The sequence below is a fragment of the Acipenser ruthenus genome, chromosome 26 (genome assembly GCF_902713425.1).
Source record: "Acipenser ruthenus chromosome 26, fAciRut3.2 maternal haplotype, whole genome shotgun sequence".
NCBI classification, from domain to species: Eukaryota; Metazoa; Chordata; class Actinopteri; order Acipenseriformes; family Acipenseridae; genus Acipenser; species Acipenser ruthenus.
Genome location: NC_081214.1, coordinates 24,551,532 through 24,565,391, shown reverse-complemented (window position 1 = coordinate 24,565,391; position 13,860 = coordinate 24,551,532). Strand labels below are relative to the sequence as shown.

The 13,860-nt window shown below is 36.5% G+C and overlaps 1 protein-coding gene across 4 annotated transcripts in view; it reads left to right on the top strand.

Annotated features, from left to right (window-relative positions):
• Nucleotides 1-5,152: 5,152 nt before the first annotated feature.
• LOC117430552 (teneurin-1-like) overlaps nucleotides 5,153-13,860 on the top strand; it is a 162,407-nt gene continuing 153,699 nt past the window's right edge. For 3 of the 4 annotated variants that reach the window (XM_059001085.1, XM_059001086.1, XM_059001083.1), the window contains exon 1: nucleotides 12,114-12,390. The gene's annotated coding sequence lies outside the window, so the exon portion shown is untranslated. Of the gene's footprint in view, nucleotides 5,249-12,113; nucleotides 12,391-13,860 lie in introns of those variants that run through there. The other variant, XM_059001084.1, reaches the window with a different exon arrangement.

Below are 13,860 nucleotides of genomic sequence, written 5' to 3'. Positions count from 1 at the left end.
CATAATCCTAGTTAAGTGATTTACATATTCAGCACATTTCCATAGATAAATATGTGTGGCCACGGGCTGAATATTCAGCGTATACATTTGTTCATTAAACCTGTGCCAGAATTATACATCTCAAATTAATATTTAAAATAACCACATGTACATTAGAACTCGAATTGTGTCTGTTAAATAATGTAAGCCAATTATAATAGCATTTGAATTATGCAGATTTATGAAATACTGCTCCAGTGTTCCTTGGAAGTGGGCCTCTTTGAGTTACTGTTGCTGGCATGCATGCCCAAGCCACTTGCGCCTGCATTTTGTCTGTTCAGTTTCTTGCAGTTTACTCTCAATGGCTTGCATGTTTACCAGGCAACAAAGACCAGAAACAATGTTACCTGGTAATTGGGTGTCATATATTGAAGCAAAGAACTAGACTCCCATCTTTCCTCTTAGAAGCACCCTCTTGATGACAGAAGAGTAAATGTATTTGGAATTCTATGTTAGGTGGTGAATTGAATAACTGTTACTGGTATTACTTCTGTAAACAGATTATAGTTCTCAAAAACTAACGTTAAAGAAACAACATTTTCCTGGCAGGAAAGCGAAGTGACCTGCTATAGTACCCGATTGAAAAAAAACGCCCTTTACAATTCCTGACACCTATTAAAAAAAATAGGAAACTAAATGATGTTGACAGATGTTTTCAGCTGACTGTAAACACTAACTTCACTGACGTTTAATAAGGTTTTATCGACCAGCCCAGGTGACCATGCTTCATTTCCGTAGCCCTGGCAAAAAAACAACTCATGTCGGCAACAAAATACAGATGTAGATCTAATCATCTCCAGGGCCTTGTTTGGAAGCAAGTGCAAAAGCAAAGGCAAATTGAGAATAGGAGTTGTATCGAGCACTGCTGTATGGAAGTCATTTTTTCAGCTGTGGTAAGAATATTTGACAGTTCACCTGCTAAAGAGTTGAACTTCTATCAATGAGGTTTCTTCTTTTTCAGCTTGAACTGATGATGTGTAGCTTCACAATGTAGTACTACTTACTGTGCAGGATACCAATTTTTTTTTTAATGGATACAATTGATTTTCAGCTTCAAATCAGCTGGTACCTATCATTTCCATGTCAAATTATCACCAACTCTACCACAGAAGCTAGAGAGGAAATTCATGATGGAAATGAGAAATGACATAACAGTCAACTCTATCTTTATACAGGGTGTTGAGTTTCCGCTTCATGGACAAACCCCTGGTTAAACATTCTCACTGCAAGCTTAATTAAATAGAGACATACATTGTTTACAAGACACCTTGAAACATACCCTACCTTCTGAGGAACACCATCTACCGCTATTTCATTTTGAGATTCAATCTTTGTTTTTATCTCCTGTTGAATAAGCTACATATGTCTTATCTGAGCATGGTTTAGTAGTTACTGTAATCAGCCAGAAAGTCTAAATAGCAAGTTTAGCTTCCAATTTTTGTCATATTTTATTTTTTATGATTTGTTTTTCAACCAGCACAGGGAGGTAATTTCCTTGCAGAATATGATGCTCATTAAGGGGAAGTCGACATTTCTACAGTGTATTGTAAAGAATACTTGATGATTTTTTTTGTGCTCATTAATTAGCAGGGTGAGTGAGATCAAGAGCCAATAATTAAGAGCTCTCGCAATCAAGGGGAATACAGTTAGCAGCAGCCCAAGACTCATCCTTGATTTGTTGTGCCGGAGCACTTCAAGCCTGCCAGCACCTCTCTGCTGTAGCAGATTTCAATTCACACCCTCCAGACCCAGTGTCCCGCTGACCTCTCTGTGCTAAATCTGCCACAGCCGATAGCGAGTGCTGCTAATTACCCGGGGTGGTTTAACAGACCCCAGTCCATTAAGAACTAAACTTAGAACACTACAAGCCCAGCAGATTCAGGTAAGAAATGGCTAATGCTGACCTGACATAGATTTGAATCTGGGTCTCAGAGACAAACCTTCCTGCTTGTCAGCCTGCCTCAACATGATGTGTTTACATATTTGTAATTTTTATTTTTTATTTAGCTACTTAGCACACAGTAATACATCAAGCTAAAGTGGTCTCCGGGGAAAGACTTGACAATTTGTTTTCATTTTCCGCAGCACCATGTTGTTTGCCTGCTCAGTAAATGCTGTCACTTCTATGATTCCTTTGACTACACTGCAGCCCCCCTGAAATATGTGTTGGGACACAGATATTTAGAGTGATTGACAGTATGTGCTATACTATGTGACATTCTGTAGTGTTGGTGTATCTTTTTGCCTTGTTTATAGAGTATTGTTAGTTGGAATCATTGTTCATTCTTGTGTGCCTTCAACCTTAGAGCCATAAATTTAAGTTAACAAGGGGGATTGTATAGTGTACAAATCTCACAATGTGCTACACGGTAGCAGTATGGTATTCAATATACAGACATACAGAATATGGGTCACAGTAAAATTACACTTCATTGTGTTAAATGCTAATAACTTCAGCTATGTGCTGTTTCTCTTTTTGTAAGAGATGTCATCTCGGCAAAACACATACCTTTCTATATGAGTAGAAGTCTCCCTTGTTATTTCGGTAACACTTTACATTGTGTTCCTAATTACTGTGTATTTGCATAGTAGTTACTCAGTAAATACATGTGTACTTATACATAATTACAATGTTATAATGCATAGTTACAATATACATAATGCGTAAATCTTTTTGCATGATATATGTGATTACACAATTGTATCAGGAAAGGGATAGGGTCAGGGTTATATTGTGCAAAAAGATTTACACATTAAGTACATTGTAACTACGCATTATAACATTGTAATTATGTGTAAGATCATAGGTATTTACTAAGTAACTACTATGCAAATACACCGTAATTAGAAGCACAATGTAAAGTGTTACCGTTATGTAATAATTCGATAATGTACATATTTTGATTAATTCAAAGGATACTGTATGCCTGAAAGTTTTGAGAAAGCTATTTTTTATATATATATATATTTGAAAGAATGGATTTAAATTATTATGTAAATATCTGCAAATGAGCGCTCATCAAAGCACATTACTTTAGATCCTCATAACTCGATGGTTAAGTCTTTTATCCTAGGTGCTACGCTACGCAAATACTACGCTAATACTACTGTATTTGCAGAAAACATTAGGGGAATCCTTTCAATTCCATAGCCAATCCATTGTCTTCAATAAAAATCACAAAGCTCTCTTTTCTTCCTCTCCGTAATCTCTACCTTATAACTTCCAGGAGGCAGATCAAGTGCTTACTCCGTATTTCTGTGTATTGTAAGACTGTTTCATGAAAATCTTACATAGGAGTAAAGACAACATTATTTTACTTTTTAAACAAAGTAATAGGTTGAGTGCCTTTTTGGAAAGTAACATTTAGATGCAGCTAATTTTATGGAGCATTTTCCTGTGCGTGTGTCTGTCATTTGAGCAATAGTTTCCAGCTGATCGTGGAGCCTCATATGCTCAGCTGGGGTTGCTCTTTGATATTGAACGTGATTGTATGGCATTGCAGCTTTACTTATTCACTGCACAGGGCGTGTAGGAAACAGGAAATAGCAATAAGTGAACATCTGACAGCGCTGTGTGTGGGAGTGCTGCGGCAATATCTCTATATGTATTCCTTTCTTTTGAAATTCAATGAGCTCTGTTTGATAAGAGAATAAGACTGTCAAAACCAACAGAAAGTAAATACGCCGAGTGAATGAAGGAAGGGTAGAGGTGCAGCATCAGGCCACGTTTCATGACATTTATGGAGGCTTTCACATCAGAATATTTAAGATGCTCCGTGTACAAAGTGGGAGCTGAAAACCATGCCGGCCCTTTGATCTCAAGCATCATATTCTTAAAGAAAGAGTGACGGCAAGGATCCCTTGATATCCTTGCTGGATCACACCACATCAAAACTGGACACAATCAATAGCTGGTCTGGTGCTTTTCTTGAATACAACCCTCTGCTATTTTTTACTTTTTCATAGGGACAGCTGCACAACATCCTTAAGCCCTATCTATTTTACACTGCCCTCAACCTTTAATAACTTTATATTGATCTCAATCACCTACTGGTTCTTACCATTTTAAAAACTAACACCTAAAGATAGCATTACAGTTGCAAGCAGCCAGCTGATGCAAGTATGTGAAAATGCAGCAAGGAAGTGCTATTGTTGCTAAATGCATTCTTTAAACATTTTATTTTGCATTCAAACAGGATTCAAAAAATGCCTGTGAAGTTGCAGATAAGCTGAGTTAATTTAATAAATTAACGTGAAATACAAACTGAAAAAGAATGCAATCATAATCTACTTTGAATGATTATTATTTTAAATGAATGTGTTTTTCAAAGTATCGGTAATCAATTTGGATTCTGAGATGAACCTATAAATGACAAACGACTGCATTAGGAAAAACAGGATGAACTTTGGTGCAGGACTTTAAGCATTCACATTGCCTCTCTTGGAATAATGAAATATGTGTCTGAAATATAGTGTATTAATGGCTTTATATTGTGGTCACGCTTCAAGAAAGTCCAATATGAAAACAAAGATAAAAGTTGCTTCAGCGGGCACTGTAAATCAGCACCTCATGGAAATTGCAGATACAATGTTAATGAAGTACTTCAGAGGAGGATAGCCTCATGAGTGAAATAACTGCAACATTCACAGAGTATTGGATTTATATAGCAACTGAAATTCATGGAAAAGAAAGGGTTTAAACCAGCTCAGATTTGGAGAATTACTTTTCTTGGATTGAGCTCAACATCTGCTTTGCAATGCAACATAATAATAGCGCTATTTGCCCCCGGTCATTTGGAAAATAATATTCTGTAAAAAAAAAAAAATTATATATATGATGGGCTTCAATGTATTTCTAATGCATTTTATATAATGTAACTGCTTTTTTAGGGATTAATGGGTTCAAAGACTGCAGGAGAATTGGTCATCTTTAGTTGCCTATTAGAAGGTGCAGTCATCATGCAAAATGATATTGGGTTAATAAGGTAAAATGTTTAAAAAGCCCCAAAATAGTGTCTTAGTTTAGTTGGGTAATGCTTTTTTGTTTTAGTGAGCTACACCTTTTTTTCTATACATTTTATTTATGTTTATATGTTTTCTCTTCAAGAGCTCAGAAAGGCTGGACATCTCAGTGTTGCAACTCCAGACGAGTCCTTGCAAGACATAATGAAGACACTCCTTTACTAGAGATACTTGTATTCTCGTCAGGGTGAGTATAGTGGTCATGGCATTCTAAGTTCAATCATCCCTATGGTCCTTGATATGAGTGCTCTACAAAACTGTTTCCATTCTGATAACTAATACATTTGCATTTTGCAATGCCAATACCTGTAGTTTAGACAGCCAATAAGAGACTGAAAAGAGAAGAGTTATTCACTCAACAGTATGCCTGCTGACCTCTTCTGCCTCTCAGTTATTGCTAAGCCCCTTGCAGATGGATACAGAGGGCTAGAAGGTCACCGATAAAATCAGTTGTTGATATGTCATATGCTGTGCTGCATCGCTGAGCAAACATCTGTAACTCCAAATAGTTTCTGTTCATAAAAAAAAAGATATATGAGAACAGAGAAATCAATGGTGCTCGGGGTTGGATGGTGCATTTAACATCTTACAGATGTTGGAGTTTTATTATTTTAGAACCATATGGCAGTGAAACCTAGTGATCGTATTGTCAGGGCAATTTCACTCTATAAATAAGAGTGTGTATAAAGGGATATTGTGGCATTGGAAACACCCCCTACGAACCAGTGAATACATAAAAACTGCATACCTCCACGGTACCTTAATAGACGTGACAAGTTATCCTAAGTGTAATGGGAGAACTGATTGGATTCCCCAGGCTCTTACAGTACAGTGCATACTCTGGTTTACTTTCCATTACCACTAATTTGATCTTGCAATATGTTCAAAATAACTGAAGGATGCGTAAGACAGTGTTCTATCTATACATATAAATATAGTCTACTAAAACATGACGTATACACGTTATAAAAAAGGGATAATCAAGGCTTTTCAATCTAGTCTCATACCTCTTATTAGCAATCATAACTAATGAGTAAGAAAGTGTATTTTGTCTTGGGGGGGTCGTGGGGGTGGGGGTTGGAATAAGTTTGTTTTTCTTGCTTGTTTGTTTTTGTCAATGAATGCTCTCCCCATGTCTGCTGTGCTGAAGTATAGCACCACTTGCAAGCCTGTTTATTTATTTATTTATTTTTGTTAATTTAGGTACAATTATTATTAATACAGTAAAAAGGAAAATAGCAAGATCAGTTACTTTAGAATGTGTTGAGGCTACATTTCTTTTAAATGCATTTCTCCTTTGCTAAACTATAGGATCATTTCACTGGAAAAGGTGCACGGCAGGAAATCTTTAAATGCTTTACATTCAAGCGCCTTTCATTTTCAACAGGATGGTCTCCTATTGTTATGGCTTTATTGCGGTTTTATATGACTCGGAAGCAGAGAATATGCAGGTCTAATGAGCCACACATCCTCACCTCCTGGCCTTGCCTAGGGCATAGAAAGAGAGGTTTGTCTGGCTGGCCACTGCAGTGGATTTATGTGCTGCCTTTATTAACTGGCCCTTCAACTCTTCAAGAGTGTGAAATTGATACAGGTCAAAATGACTAGAACTAATTTTATTTTATGAGTTTTATTTTGTTCTGGCCTTAAACAAAATCATTGCAGACAGCCTTGGTCTAGCGCCATAGAGAAGCATGAGAAATACTGTTTTACTCTATTATTATTATTATTATTATTATTATTATTATTATTATTATTATTATTATTATTATTGTTTAGTTAGCTACTGTAAATGCATTTAGACATCGGCTGGCCATAAGAGGAAATATACTTGAACTACAAGTATACTGATTTTTGATCAGGTTGGAAATTATTGTGCGCATCCATTAGAAGGCACCTGCAGCAGCTCTCCATTGCAATCTGCTTTAAGCAGACGTTCTAACTTTTTTAAAGCAATTGCTCTTGATTACTCAATGTCCTGAGCATCCCTACAATGACTGGCTGCTTTGGGACTACTCCTTTGGAATCACAATCTCCTCTTAGCATGACAAACTGCAGTTTAAAGCAACCGGCTGCAACATTTTCTAAGAGGTACCAAAGTTGCAGTAACAGAAAGTTTCATTATTGTTCTGTGTAATTTCTTGCTGGTTTCGTACTGTTCAAACTTTCCTTATTTCTCTCAGCCTTGATGCTTTAAACTAGGGCCCCATGTATTAATAAACAGTAGACCACAGCGAGAGAAAATTGATGATTACATTAAACCATGATTACATTAAACCTGGTCAGGGTTCAGGGTTCGCTATTCGCTGAGCGTTGAGTCCTAAAACCAGAGATCCTCAGCTCTGTTCTTGCCACTCAGATCCATGGTATTGCTCAGATAACTTATGTGATTAAACTGGACTTTTTCTTGAAGAGCTAGTTAATATTGATTCATATATTTGAATTGTATATTGTCAGAACAGTAGTAATATGTTTTGACCTCATCTTTGGTCTAATTGTGTAGCTTGAATGCTATATGGAGCTTGACATTTTGTTAGAGCTTATATTTTATGCACACGTTTTCCTCCTGATCTTTTGTGCTTTAAATAAGATTTGACAGCATCACTGCTGTAATTTCAGAAGAACATGCAATTATCTAATCAATACATATCTGAAATAATGTATAAATAATTGTGCACTGCTTCCATGGTCTACCTCAAGAAGAAGAAGAAGAAGAAGAAGAAGAAGAAGAAGAAGAAGAAGAAGAAGAAGAAGAAGAAGAAGAGAAAGAGGAAGAAGAGAAAGACACGTAGTTAAAAGCCCATTCTAAATAATCAATAAAGGACGTTATGCAATATTAGGCAATACATTGTTCGAAGTTACTGTAACTAAGGCACTGTTAGGAATATAATTACTTTAAATCATGCTTTACAAAGTAATTCAATTATGTGTCCATATTAAGCCCATTTAATCATGCATTTATAGATGCTTTATAAATGGATTAAACTAAAGTATGGCCATTATTCTGTTTCATGGTTATGTTCAATATTTAATTATTGATAAATTACATTAAATATACCATCCGCCAGTGCAAAATGCAGATAATGAAAATAAAAGACACACGGAAGGCACAGTATTCAACAGAATGCTTTCTGATTTGTCACATGTTAGTGCATGACACTGGAGTGTGTGTACTGTACACTGATACAGAATATAGTCCTAAAATAAGTGGAACAGGATACAACCGTGAGCTCCGACTGGAATCGTGTTTATACTATCAACTGGACTAAGCTAATGGCTGAACAATGTGTTATCTTACTAGAATTGGTGTACTGTGCCTGGTTTGCAATACTTCCAGCCTCTTGGCTGCAGTACATGCCACTAACGCACTAAGACACCACTGGCTTCTTACTCTACAAGCTGTTTAGCTACATGCTGTGCCGGCACATTTTGTTATTCTTTAATAAATTGATTTATTATGCAAGTTTAAAAACGATTTTTTAGCATTCCTTTTAATGTTATGCCATGTCTGGAATATTCCAATAACACTAAAATGCAGCTGGCAGCTAATGTTTTTAAGCTGTGACATCAGCTCACAACTGAGCCTCCTGTAAACTGTACATTGTGGACGAGTGTTTCAAATGCTTGAGTGCTGGGGGTTTCGCTCTTATTGACGCTCATGGCATATCCTGTGTCCAGACCCTAACAGGTGATCTTTTGTCCAATAACATGAAAAGCTTATACTTGTAACAAAATACTAATTAGAAATTAATACTGGATTTTTGTGCTATTAGATGTCAAATGTGAGTCTATTGTAGCATTTTTGCTTCCAGCTCCTGCTAATGCCATGACCTGGAGGGACAGCATTATTGTTTGACCCACTGTATGCTGACAGAGCATCTCTGCTGCATATAAGATATGGGTTTGTATAACGTGAAATTGATCTGTAGAAAGTGTAATTCCAGAGACTAGGCATAAGTACACATATACATATACTTTTGGACAGTGAACATGCAAAATGAAAAATAGATATGAAACAGAATATTTTTACATTTTTTGTATCTGCAGTTCATTAGTGGTATTGGTGTAGTGTAAGTGGCTATCCTAATCCTTAAAACAGCTGGGTATTATCTGGGCAGTTAACCAGTCCATAAGGGACTAACTTTCCCTCCTTACCCCTGTCAATCAGCGTAACAGGGCTGGAAGTGTAGGTTCTGACTGGCAGGGATGAGCTGACTTTGATTCAACCAGATTGCTTTCTAAATCAGTCCCTGTGTATGCTTAGCTGTTTTTTTTCACTTGGGGGGTTGGTTCACAGCGTTCTTTCTGTCTTCAGCTTATAGCGAGTGATCAGGGTAGGGCTGGGTTAGAAGGTATACTAGAGGAAGAATTATAGTGAAGCTCAAGTGGAGATCTGAACAAGAAGACTAGCCGGATCCGCTGAAGAGAGAGAACAGGGGTCAATCAAACCTAGATCCGGGCTCAGATCATCCCAGAGCGTATCTGCAATGCTAGAACCTTCATCTACTGCACCAAGAGGTTTTGAATCAGCCTCTGGCATGCTGACAGCACACCAAACCTGAATTTGGTGCGGCACCACTTGCAATTGGCAGCCCTGTCATGTCCAGTAGTGTTTCACGTTTTTTTTTTAATTATTATTTTTAAAGTTTTAGTTTGCTAAAAAGAAATTAACTAAGGCATTCATTACCAAAAAAAATTGGTTGACTGAAAAAAAAATCCTTCATTAAAGACAACGTAGGGTTTAAGCATGACCTTCATCTGAATGCATTTGTGTTCTTTTTTACAGTGTATTCACATCTAGTTCATGGAATAACAAAACAGAATGCCTTCTGTATGGTTGACAAGGTGATCATGTGATCCATTAGCTTTGGTCTCAGCCCTGATGAAAAGAAAAGCTTCTATTTTAATTCACAATGGCTCCTGTTTATCAAATCATTTTCCTCCAGGGTTCAATTTGTGTAGAAACACACCGTTGGTGTTATAAAACAAGAAGGACATAATAGAGAGGAAGTGCTGGGTCTTTAAACTAACCTTAATGGCCTCACACTGTGCTGGTGGTGCAAATAGTGCACTGCACAGTCGAGTATGTGTTTAAATGAACAGGGCTCAAGGTGAACATGTCTTTAAAGGTGGCATTCTATCATATAATGCATTATCACAGGGAACCCTAACATGCACTATTGTCTAAGTATTTTTATACATTACCTAAATCGGCCCTTGATAATATTCAGTAATACATCCCTTGCATACACTTAAAAGTGTGTTATTGATGACTGAAGCTGCCTTGAATTCTGTGCACATCGGCAGGCCAGTAGCTGTGAGCATGAATCCCCCCCTGGCAGCGCTAACACATTAAGATTGCAATGCAAATGAGTTATGATAAACTACCAGCCTTGCACATCAGTACTGAAACTAAATATTTAATTGTGTATTAAGAATATGCTCCTCCAATACCCCCTTTTAGTATAGTGTTTTCAACCATTACTGATTGGCTTTGTTCCATATGCGTAAACACTGGTGTTAATAATAATCAAACAATTAAGAGTTCTGAGAACTCAGGCAGTAGAACTTTAAGGGCAAGCAGTGCTGTAGAGCTGCTGCTGTTAATCAGTCCCATATATATATATATATATATATATATATATATATATATATATATATATATATATATATAGCTAATGTATCAACTTTGGAGTGACAGGCTTTATTTGTCATACAATTTGCACTGTACTATATTTGCTTCATTCATCAATTGACAACAGACTAGATTGGATAAAACCTGCTAGGTAGCAGTTCTCAAGAAAGTTTCCTAACCACTGTCCAAAAGGATCCAGTGTTCTGATAAATCAGATAGGTATTAGAACCAAGAGTAAGGAAGGTCAAGTGCCTTCTTATGCTGTCTGTCTGTACACCCTACTTCTGTCTGCTTAACAAGCGACACAGTGCACATGAATATTTTACATTCCTTTTCTTGAACAAGTCTGTATTAAGCTGTATATTTCGCTCACTTAACGTGTGTTATTCAAAGCCTTGGTTCAGTTGGGTCTGTGGACTTCTCCCATGAAAAATGCTCTGTGAACACGTGGCTCCAGGAGCATCCTCTTACATCACCAAGGGGGCGGGGTCATATCTTTAAGCTTTGGGATGGAAGTTCTACTACGAAAAGCCGAAAAATTTGAAAGGGGCGGGATATCATGGGCTGGTGATATTATTATTATTATTATTATTATTATTATTATTATTATTATTATTATTATTATTATTATTATTTATTTTTAAAAGCGATAAGAAGTTCAAATGGCTTTTTCAAAGCTACCTATTTTGTCATAGAACAAGTGTAGTTCCGGTAGTGTGCACTGAATACAGACGCAGTCATTCAAACCATTTTTCAAAAGCAGAATGACAGGAAAATTCGTATTGATCGAAATGTATAACACTTAATAAAACATGTATTTTTATATGCATTCTTGGATAAGATAGAAAAAACTAACAATACCTTCATCAGTCTAAGAAACAAACCAAAACCTTTGTTTACGTGACTTCCTTTTAGAGAACTTTTAATATTCGATAACAGAAGACAAGTAGATTCTGTATAAGCGGTACAATTTGCATAATATAGTAAATGCCAAAAGAAATACAAGCTCGTAATAGCTGTGTTGATATGAAATAATGCTTTATAATGTACTGCGTTTGATCAAATCCAACCTCTGCCTTGCATCCTTGGCTGAACTCAAAATAAATAAATAAATAAATAAATACATAAAATTCAATAAAATCCAGCAACTGATACCGGCAAAACATCGTTTGTTTAGGTTTTACATTCTTATATCTTCGTTTTCCTTCATAGTTATAAAGACATGCATTCGTTCAATAACTGATATATATATATATATATATATATATATATATATATATATATATATATATATATCATTGAGTTTCTGCATCTCTGTGCATCTCTGAAGCATTATTCTGCCACACCCCCTTTCCCGCAAACGCATATGGTACGTTCCACTGATGCTGGGCTAGTGTATGGAGCTCGAGAGCAAAGGCTTCAGCAGAATCTAGGGAGAATTGCATTTACAGTATATCAGTATATCAGTGTTCCCAGGAAGAAGCGGAAAGACTTGAATGCAAGTGCGTGTCTGCAGACCAGTGCTTTGTATAGGAGACTAGGACAAACGCAGGGCTTGACATAATCAACTGACTTAAAATATAAATCAGGATATATCAAGCTAAGTGGGATTTAATTGTATTTTTTTTTTTTTTCAACCATGCTGTGAAAGATGGAATGGGACTAACCTCCTGCTATGTCAACACTTCTCAAAGGTAATGCCAGCTGTATCATATTAGAGTGAGATGTGTTTGGTGCTGGTTTTGTATTATGTATAATACATAAATAAATATAATAATTAAATAGTATGTTAGTAAATATTATGCTATACTAACGCACCGCTGGTTTTCGCAAATAGACTGTTGTGTTCATATTTTTAAGACACATGGCTTTGGTTTTGGTCGAACAGTGTGCTGTTGTCATTGTAAGCATACGTTATTTGAATGATAGTAGTGCTCTCAATATGAAAGACGGGTCTGTGCTGCCGATGATCCTTCTGGGTTTTCATTGCATTGTCCTGTTCAATGGGACAGTGACTAAGTTCTATTATACACAGTTAAATTACATGCATACAGTAAGGTGTAGAGGAGACATCCTTTCTCAGCATTCATTCTACAAACCGAATCACAGTAGGAAGCAAGCCGGTGAGGTTTGGCACATACTGTGCAGTAGTTGGTTTAAACTTTACCTGCGTATTGATGTGCGTCATTATTACCAATAGGACATAACATTTTTTATTGTGTCCATAAACCATGCGAATCAATCAGCTAAAGTACCACTACTACTAAGACACGAGCGGATTGCACAACACGGTCTTCAGCTTAAAAACACAGGTGCATGAAGCGGCTTATCATATTGTTGCATAAATAGTGCCAAACCTACTGACCTACAGCAGAGTCAGACAGCAGCGGGTAGATTTACTACGCAAATCACGCAGCTGTAAGGAAAAAATAAATAAAAAATACAATAAAACGAGAAAACGCATCCACTTCCATAAAGAGTCGTAATTTAATATTGTTTCAGCCTGTAAAATGAATAGTGCGCTGTGCCTGTATGTTGTTGCTTCGAGCTATTCCAGAATGGAACGAGTCGCCCCTTTTGATACCCTGTCAGCGAGACTTGATTCATACTGTGGCAGCGCTTGAATATCCATCGGGATTTTATTTATCATCAGGCTCCATGTGTAAGACCTCGTTTTATCGCTCTTTCAGGCAGACGGGATGGGATATGTTATTTTTCCTGTATCCTATACCCTACCCTTTTAAAGTACGAGCTTACTGTATGCGTGTTTCTAAACCGCGAGTCTACTGTTTAAAGCGCACAGTAAAAAAATACTAAGTGTGTATGCAGGGTGTGGGGATGCATTGGAAAGGAAATAATGTTTAAAACAACCAGGTTCCAGCAAAAGTTTGTCTTTGGAAGAAAACGCAAGTTAAGGTTAAATACAGCACAACCAAAATGTAAATGTTATGTAGGCAAGGCAAAATTGTGTGTGCTTGCGTGCGTGTGTGTGTGTGTGTATATATATATATATATATATATATATATATATATATATATATATATATATATATATATATATATATATATATAATTACAGTGTAGATAGCCAATTGAGGCCACAGTACTGCAATCCATGAGCAGAAAAAAAAAAAAAAAAAATAATAATAATAATAATAATAATA